This window comes from Herpailurus yagouaroundi, unplaced genomic scaffold (genome assembly GCF_014898765.1).
Source record: "Herpailurus yagouaroundi ecotype Mexico unplaced genomic scaffold, PumYag 196, whole genome shotgun sequence".
In the NCBI taxonomy this organism is placed as follows: Eukaryota; Metazoa; Chordata; class Mammalia; order Carnivora; family Felidae; genus Herpailurus; species Herpailurus yagouaroundi.
Genome location: NW_024412427.1, coordinates 22,085,176 through 22,094,273, shown reverse-complemented (window position 1 = coordinate 22,094,273; position 9,098 = coordinate 22,085,176). Strand labels below are relative to the sequence as shown.

The window sequence follows — 9,098 nt, the reverse complement described above, 5'->3', positions numbered from 1 at the left end:
AACATAATTGAATTTCCTTTTAGGTGTTTAATCTTAAAGATAGCTTACAAAGATCCATTAACTTATCTATCTGTCCTCAGTGATTCTTATGTTGCAATAACAATTGGATCATTTTTCCTACAACTTTCACCTACATTAATTAAATAACTTTCTAATCAAGCTTTAAAAAAATCTTCACTTCTCTGAAATCAGCAAAGAGCAAGTAAAACTCACCATTAAATCATATTTTAAGATAGTAACAAAGTTTTCCAAAATTTGTTCCATTTTTCATTTATTGAATGGGAGAGAAAGTAGGAGAAGCTAACATAAACAAATACACTCTTGTGGATAACGGTTGTGTCAATTTTCATTATTGCTGCTGGTGGTCAAAACAAAATGTCAGTGGTAAGTGTAACCCATGCATGTTGCCCTTGGAATCTTCTCTAGATCCTCTATGTCCTTCAAAGGATTCTTTTCAATTTGTGTACTTACTTACTTGGATTGGCCTTAATGAATCACATGCCATTGGGTGGTTACTATTTCACAGTAGTGGAAGAAGAGGCTCCTGTGTGTCTAGACCTTTCAGTTTAGATGGGAGAATAGAAGAAGATACATGAAGATGTAGACTTGTGTGGCACAAGGTGGGCATAGACACACAGAAAAAGGTAAAGTAAGATAGCCATCCCCATGGTGGGGTAGAACTGACCAAAGGAGGCCTCTTGGAGAAGGTGGGTTTTGAAAAATGTGGACAGATTGAACTGGTATCAAGGAAGACAAGAAAGACAATTGCCCTTGGCACTGCTAATGTAAGAAATATATATTAAATAGGAAAGCCAGTACAAAGATGTAACTCTTCATCCTTCCATGTTTATCAATTTGCATTAAAGAAGAAGTTAGACCCAGAAGTTCAAAATCATTTATAGACTACATAGTCTCTATTTAATGTCTTTATGTGATAATATGCCCTACATACGGTATGCATATGCAAACCTTATTCTAAAAAAATTAAACATTCAAATTGTTAGGTGTATCTCTTAGTCACACAAATAATTGACTTGGATTTGTAGAACCAAGCAAAAAATTACAAAAATCAGAAAAAATGCTGATTAGAAACCATATTTGTGAACTTGAAAAGGGGAAAGCTAGGCTTTGTTACAGCTGAAATTTGGCTTGTTGATGTTTCAGTCCACTTTACAGTGAAATGTAAAAATGTACTCTGGCCCTATTATCCCCCAACTCTTCCAACACACACACACACACACACACACACACACACACACTGGGAGCACACAAGGATTAAAGAAGCAGGGATAATTTAACTAACCTGGACAAGGTGCACAGAGATGTCAAGCTGGAATTACTACTTACCAAAACCTTTTCTTGTATTCAGCATATCACTGAACACTTATTTAATTTAATTTATTTACTGCCTTTCAAACCCTTTCTAGGATAGAAACCCTTTTGGATAAGAACTGAAAAGTAAGTGTACACACGAGTATTTTGTGCAGAAGTTTCCAAACCCTAGAATATTTGCAAAGAATGAGAAAGTGAAGCGTGCCTCTGATGCACTCAGCTTGCATGACCTTGGTAAAATTTCCCTCATCCTTTCTTTCATTGGTCTCTCCTGCACCTACTTTAATGAAGCAAGAGCTGTTTCTGCAATGAGGGTAACCAGTGGAGGAGACAAGGCACCAGAATAATGGCTCTTTCATTGGCAAAGTATGTTTATGCTAAGTCCTTAGGAAATGTCCTTTTATGGGTTCATTTAGAATAAATGCCTTCACAGAGGAGAAAATGCGAGGGGGGAGGGGAAGACAAAGTCCATAAAGCAAACCCTGAATAAGCAGATGGTAAGGCTTGGTAGTCATTCTTGAAAAGTTCAGTAGCAAATGAGGCAGTAATTAGTTAACCATTTTTAAACTTGTTTTAAGTTAGTTACCACTAAGTTTCAATGTGTAAGATTTAGGCCTTGGAGTACAGCCCTCTCTGCTTTCCTAGCAGAGAGGAAAAGCTTAACGTGGGAGCAGGGAACTTCTCTGCAAAACAAAACAAAACAAAACAAAACAAAAAACAAACAAACAAAAACAAGAGTCAATGGAGAAGTTTTAAAATTCTTTAAGGAGTGTTTCTCTGCAAGAAAAACAACTACCTCCATGTGTCTCAGGGTTAGGCAAGCTCATTTAAAACAGTTTGCTGCCTGAATTCTCAGATGCTGCAATTCCTTAAAATCATGTTACCGGCATCTCTGGTCCCCCAGTTAACTACTCTTTTAATTGCCTATTTGAAGTTATCACTTGAAGATGTGTTGGGACTAAGGACAATTTATATTAATTGCCTCTGGGAGGGGAGGGTGAGAGTGGGGTGGCCAGTCTGTTGTGCTTTGAAGGAAGCATTGCTGGACAGAGCTGGAATTCCGGAATGCCCTCAGGTGTTCTGATGTTGTAGGTTTGGGATATGTCTGTGACTTTTTTGTGAAAACACTGCAAAGATGCTCCAGTAACCAAGAAAGAGAAAGAGGAAGGAGTCTTCGGTGTATTGCAAAGGTGCCTGGAATGGCAATCTAGAAAGCAATATGCTAGTTATGAAGAGCGACAATTTCAGGGCAGTAGCTCCGAAAATGCCTTTCCTAAAGGAATCCCTCCAGGACGAAACACAATGCGTCTCTTAGTGACCTTAGTTGAGAAGTGATCTGAGCAATTCCTTCAGGGAAAAACATGTTGTGAATTCCATTATTAAAGCATACTGTCTCAGCGTGGAAGAAGTGTGCGCTGGTCAGGGCACATGGCCTGTGCCTGTGTCAGTACCTTGGGGTGGCACCGATGCAGGAGAGCCCGGTTGCTCCGGGTTTGGAGCTTTGGCGCCCAGGCTGCAGACTCCAGACCTGGGAGCTTCTGCCCGAGCAAAGGGAGATGCGCGCCACTGCGGGCGTCTAGCTGCCTGCGCCCAGAGCTCGCAAGGACCTCAACCTGAGAAAGACACTGGAGCCTGGCACCTGGGTTGGACTTCTGACACATTGGCGCAGCTGCTCCAGGTCTAGACATGGGACAGAAAAACCCGGTCCAGATGCAAAGGTCAAGTCCACACCGGCTCCAAAGCCGGGATAGGGGGATCAATTACAAGGGTGCTGGGGCTGAGCAAATTCGGCCACAGCGACCGAACCTGCGGGGTCTTTTGTGTCTGGGCGTGGAGGGTCGTTAGGACTAGAAAAAGGAGGAAGAAAGTTCCTAGCAGAGAGCGTGTCCCTGCCTCTCCGGAGACCTTCTTCGCAGCTCCTGCGCCGCACAGGAAGTCTTGCCAAACCCGGTGTTGGAGCGAGGTAGGTGGGCTGTGAGACCCAGGCGCTCTCCGATCCTTGGGCCTCTCGGGTCCTTCCTCCATCCCGAGAAAAGTCGGGAGACTCTGAGGGGGGTGTAGGATGCTGAACTTGGGGAGAGAGGAGACCTGTTTACACAGGCATCCCTTTCTTTTCTTCCTGACCAAACAGCCAGCGCTGTATCCGCACCGGAGGAAAATGCCCCGAAGTGCCCCAGCGGTCTGGATTCCAGAAGAGAAGTCGTGAGGATGCGCGCTGCAGGGCCAGGGGTGCACGGGGTATCACGCCGCAGCTCGGTCCTCGGACAATTCTGGGACCCGCGCGAGGTTTCCCAGACGGAGAACGGATTCTGCTGAGAGGAGATCGAAGCTGAGACAGCACCCGAGGCCCAAGTGGCGCGCAGACAGCTCGGGGCGAGCACCCGGGAGCAAGCGGTTTCTGCGGGCGGGACTGGCGGCCGCCCTGGACCCGCAGGTTCCGGACCGGGACGAGAAGGTCAGTAGGTGGACTGGCTCATATGGCCAGGGCTGTGAGGTTAGGTTCGACTTAAAAAAAAATTTTTTTTTAAATCAATCAATCAATCAATCAATCTGGGTAAGGGGTGGGGAGCAGAGGGCATTCCCCACCCCAGGCTGCAACTGCAAAAAAAGCCCAGGCTTCTGCCTTAACGGGAGTCCCAGGGACAATGGGGAGGGGGGCAGCCTCTCATCAGCAAAGCTCGCGCCCAGACGATGCTCCTGCGCCCCTTCCGCGGATCCCGCCTGGGGTGCAGGTCCAGTCTGCCAGCAGGACGCAGGACCGGCTTTCTGGAGGCTCCAGAGGGCGTCCTGTCAACACCTCTCTCCTCTTCTGTGGACAGGGCCGGGTAAGAACTCTGGGAGGCCCCACACCAGAAGAGCACCGTGGATACCCTCCTCTTAGTCCCCTCAAAATAAAAACATTAAATCCCCTATAGTAACACGAAAAATAACATTAACCTTCGGATATTTCTCTATGGCGAACCTATGGTTATCTTTTAATTCAAAAGCAAATTTGCAGGTGCCTCAGCTTTCCCCTGCCTGTGAAATGCCCCAGGCCCCTGCCACCCCAGGTCTGGCTGTCTGAGGTATCCCCCGGCCCAGCAGCCCAGATGAAACCCGCACGTGCTGTCTCTAGGCCCAAATCTGTGTCCTCCCCGGGACGTTCTTTGTGTTTCTAATTCTCCCGGGCCATTTTTTTTTTTTTTTTTTTTTTTTTTCCTTTCAGTTGTCAGAGAAAGAGTCGGATCTATGGAGGTTGTAGCCACGGCCTCGGCCACAGCTTCGGGAATCCCAAGCCAGACCAATGGGCCTTGGAGCCCAAAGCACCAAAGCCACCAAAAGCAACGTTCGCCAACCTCTGTCACCCGGAGGTCGGGAGCCTCGGTGGCTGCCGCCGCGCCGTTACTCCCGGGTGACTTTGCGAAACGCACAGATGGGGACGCCTCCGGCCCGGCACGCAGGGCCGGCTGATGGATCGTCTCATTTCCCGACTTGATGGGCCGGAACCTGGGGTGGCGGGGCTGGGGGAGGGGGCCGTCCGCGTCGGGACCCAGCCGGATGGCCGCGTGGGCCGGGTGGGAGGCTCTGGCCGCCGGATTTGGGTTGGGGGATGAGGGTGCGACAAACAGATCTTAGAGAAAAACCTCGAATCCCCCCCCCCGCCCCGCCCCCTCTGTCTCCATCCCCAACACGAAGTTATCCCTTCCTCTTTTTTCTGTTTTGGGCACAGGCGCCGCGTCCCGGGTCTCCGGGGACAGCGTGACTGTGAGTGCGGTGGCGGCTCTCCGGGGCTCCTGGCCCCGCCTCCTTCCTTGGGCGTCCGCGTCCGCCTGCACCGCGCTGTTGGCATCCTTTCCTGCGGGTGGCTGCAGGAGGGCAGGACTCAGGAAGGACCCTGTGGGGGAAGGGTGTGAAAGCCGCAGGGGGTGAGGGAAAGCTTTCATTCCGGGTCCATCTAAAGTCCAATTCTGGCCTCGGACTGGGAATTTTGGAGAGAGACAGAGGGGCAGGGGTGGAGAGTCAGGGTAGCGGCGAGGGGTGTTGTAGAAGGGAAAATGCACACCGAGCAGCTTGCATCCCGGCTGTCCTACCCTCCAGGGAGACCTAGAAAGACAGGAGCCTCGGGGAGAGACAAAGTAGGCGGTCCCTGTCCGCGCACCTCTTCCAAGGTTCAGACAGGCCAGGCGCGTGAGGAAGCAGGAGCGAGGGGAGAACGCGAGGCTGCGCTTAGGCGAGGTGAGGACAAATGAAGGGGAGATGGGTAGCATCACTGGGGTTCCTGCTTCAGGGCCGTAACTGTGGGGTGTTTTCCTTTCAGCTTGCCAGAATTTCCCCCAGGTCTCAGGAGCAGGAACTCCCGGCTGTGCTCCAGGTGTTCATCCCAGGGCCTCAGGCCTGCCATGAGGAATCCCCGTTCTGGGCGTGCATTTGGGTTCGGTAACCTGCCCTACTCCCCTCCTGCTGGACAGTGGACCACTCTGAAGGCCCCTCTGGCCAGGAACCTGCCACAAGGGTCAGGGCATCCAGCTAGTGCACTGCCCCAATACTAAAGTGTGGTCTGTGGACCCTTAGCATCTCCCCCACCTGGCTGCTGCACAAGCTCCGGCCTCACCTACCGCACTGCAGCAGAACCTGCGTGTGAAAAGGTTACCTAGGGGACTTGTACACCTCTGCAGCTGGAGAAGCCCTGGCCTAATTTCCAGAGCCCGAGTTGACTCCTGCTGACTCCACACAGTGTGTCTCCCGCTTCATCTTCATCATCCGTCCAGTGAGAGGTGTTTCTGAGGTCCCAGGGCAGCTCTGCAGCAACCCCTGAAACCACTCCACCCCAAGGAAATGAAAATCACTAGTTAGTGGAGCCTGGCAGGAATGCAGTTTTAAGGGTCCCCAAATGATTCTAATAGCCAGGAAGAACTAGTAGAGAATTAACTCCCTTTGCAGATCAGCTGAGATATGCCCTGGAGCCTACACAATACTGTGAGTACAATGCTTCAGACCCCTGGGCTCTATAGCCAGATTCACTCTGGCCCCAGCAGATGTGGCCTTGAGCGGGCTAATGAGCCTTGCTGTGCCTCCTTTTCCTTACCTGTAAAATGGAGTTGATAATAATGCTCTACCACAAAGAGCGGGGTTCGGGTTTAGAACCAAACATTTAGAATCAATTTCAATAAATCTTAGTTTATAATGCCAAATAGCTCAATCTCTCATTTTAAGCCCAAATCACAGGCTACTTATTTACCTCTCCCCTCCCCCACCCCAAGGGGCTTTCTTCCAGGGCTCAAAGGCTTGTTTTGGCTTCAATATTCACATCTATTTCTCAGCATTTTAAACATGAAAACTAACATTTTAAATCGCTTAGCAACTTACTCAACCTGATTTTCTGCAAAGTTGATTTTGCCACTTCCAGAAGCGCTAGTAAAGTATGCTTTTAGCTGTGTGGCTCACCAGGGAAGCTGCTGAAGAAAAATACCTGGAGGGCTTGTTAGGAACAGATGGCTGGGCTCCACCCAGAGTTGCTGATTCTGTGAGTCTGGGAAGGGGCTGAGTACGTATCTAACAAGCCCCCAAGTAATGCTGATGCTTCTGGTCAGAGGGAACCACACTCTGTGAATCACAGTGCCAAATGAACGGTCTGCTCCAAGCCTGGTGGAAATCTTACAGCAGCACGGTCCATAGAAATATAATGCAAACTACAATTCTAACTTGAAACGTTCTGGGAGCCACATTTCATTCTTAAATTGTTATGTATTTATTTTCTATTGAAATATATTTGACATATAATCTTGTATAAATTCAAGGGGTAGATATGTTAATGTGATACATTTATATCGTAATATGACTGCGGTTGTAGCAATAGTTAGCATTTCTGTCACTCCATATAATTATCGTTTCTTTTTATGTGGTGGGAATAATGAAGATCTAGTCCCTTAGCAAGTTTCATGATGATACAATATTGTTGTCTATATGTGTGGTCTGGATCTCCAGGACTTATATATTGACTAGTTGGAAGTTTGTATCCTTAAACAATATCTCTTCTATTCCTACTCACTGGTAATGAATCACCATTCTACTCTCTGTTTCTATGAGTCTCGTAGCCACATTTTAAAAAGTAGAAAAGAAAAGGGTAGAATCAATTTTGAGAATAGATTTTATTTAATGGAATATATCCAGAATTAACATTTCACCATTGAACTAATAACAAACACTGATGAGCCATTTTATTTTATTTTTTTTTTTTACTTTTTAAATGTTTATTTTTGAGAGAGAGACACACACAGAGTGCTAGTGGGGAGGGTCAGAGAAAGAGGGAGAAACAGAATCTGAAGCAGGCTCCAGGCTCCAAAGCCACCACAGAGCCCTAAGTGGGTCTCGAACTCACAAATGGTGAGATCAGACCTGAGCCGAAGCTGGACACTTAACCTACTGAGCCACTCAGACGCCCCATGATGAGCTATTTTATATTTTGTATTAAATGTAAATGTACTTTGTATTTTTGTATTAAATGTTTGAAATCTGGTATTTCTAATCTGGAATAGCCACATTTCAAGTACTCAACAGTCGCACAAGTCTGGTGGTTTCTCTAGGAGACAGGCATGTCTAGAGAATTCTTTCAACTGGAAAGAGATGGACATGAATTTCATTCTTCCAGGCCATGATATTACTGGTGTGATGATCAATCAGGTTCATGTTCTGAAAGGATGTTTAGGGGACATCTCTTGTTTTGCTTCCCCAAGCTCCGGCATCCACGTTCTTTAACTATATCCTACTTTGCTAGAAGGAAACCCTGTCTGTAACTCAGCCCATGGGATCCTGGCACTCTTTTTTTTTTTTTTTAACATTTATTTATTTTTGAGACAGAGAGAGACAGAGCATGAATAGGGGAGGGTCAGAGAGAGAGGGAGACACAGAATCTGAAACAGGCTCCAGGCTCTGAGCGGTCAGCACAGAGCCTGACGCGGGGCTCGAACTCACGGACCACGAGATCATGACCTGAGCCGAAGTTGGATGCTTAACCGACTGAGCCACCCAGGCGCCCCAGTCCTGGAACTCTTGAATCAGCTATTGATTTCTGATTTAGGGATCAATATCTGACTTTACAAAGGAGGATGAGGTATTTCCCAGGTCTTCTTGGGAAAGGTATTCTTGTTCTCCTCTGGACTTAGTTAAGAGAATATAAGGTCTGGAGCTGCTAAAGGTGACAATTTGAACTTCTGTCATGAAGAAACAAACTTTCTAGTAACATAGGGAAGATCAGAACTGAGAAAGTGAGCGAGAGAAACCAGCCCATGGGACTTGATTCCTTAACTCTGCCCCACTTAAAAGCCAGCTGTGATTCAGCCTATCTATTCTACCTTTTAAAAGATAGGGAGGGATTCATTTTAGAAGATTGTAGGTATCACAGGGGCGCCTGGGTGGCGCAGTCGGCTAAGCGTCCGACTTCAGCCAGGTCACGATCTCGCGGTCCGTGAGTTCGAGCCCCGCGTCGGGCTCTGGGCTGATGGCTCAGAGCCTGGAGCCTGTTTCCGGTTCTTTTTTTCCTTTCTCTCTTTGCCCTCCCCCGTTCATGCTCTGTCTCTCTCTGTCCCAAAAATAAATAAACGTTGAAAAAAAAAATTAAAAAAAAAAAGAAGATTGTAGGTATCACAAGCTGGGCTAGAGTGGCAATTTGCATTTGTTGGACAGCTTACTCTATCATTTAAGCCCTTTGATATATTATTATTTTCTAAACAACATTAGCAGGAATGTAACTTTTAAGGTAGCAGCCCATTTTGGGAGTCCTTTTTCTT

General features: G+C 47.4%; 1 long non-coding RNA gene across 1 annotated transcript; it reads left to right on the top strand.

The window, feature by feature from the left end:
* Positions 1 to 4,544: 4,544 nt before the first annotated feature.
* LOC121012481 (uncharacterized) lies at positions 4,545 to 6,503 on the top strand. Its single transcript, XR_005782131.1, has 2 exons — positions 4,545 to 5,547; positions 5,630 to 6,503. It is a non-coding gene; the product is annotated as an uncharacterized LOC121012481 (long non-coding RNA).
* The last annotated feature ends 2,595 nt before the right edge of the window (positions 6,504 to 9,098 follow it).